This window comes from Cebus imitator, unplaced genomic scaffold, assembly GCF_001604975.1.
Source record: "Cebus imitator isolate Cc_AM_T3 unplaced genomic scaffold, Cebus_imitator-1.0 Scaffold581, whole genome shotgun sequence".
Classification (NCBI taxonomy): domain Eukaryota; kingdom Metazoa; phylum Chordata; class Mammalia; order Primates; family Cebidae; genus Cebus; species Cebus imitator.
The window spans coordinates 618,556-619,044 of NW_016107896.1; positions in this window are offsets into that span (position 1 = coordinate 618,556).

Here is a 489-nt window from a genome sequence, read left to right on the forward strand (position 1 = left end):
AAAAAAAAAAAAAAAAAAAAGGCAGAAAGCAAAGAAATAAGAAATAGACAAGTCTTAAATAAATTAGCAAAAATTTGCTGCCTTGAAAAGATTGATAAACACCCAACTAGACTAATAAAAACACCCAAAACACAAATTGCTCATACCAAAAGTGAGAGAATATCACTACAGACCACATAGATATCAAAATTGTAATAGAATGCTATGAACACATTTATAAACACATTTTGCCAATACATTTTAAATTATTATTTTGCCAACAAACTTGAAAAAAAAACTTCATTAGAAAAAAAATTATAAAAATGACAAAATGGGAAATATAAAACCTAAATAGTCATATATCTATTGAAGAAATTGTAGTCAAAAACCTTTCCACAAGGAAATCTTCAGGTCCTGCTGGTTTCACTATTGAGTGCCATCAACAAGCAGTTAAAGAAAAATTCACAGAAACTCTCTACAAAACAGAAGAGGGGGGAGTTTTTTCTAATG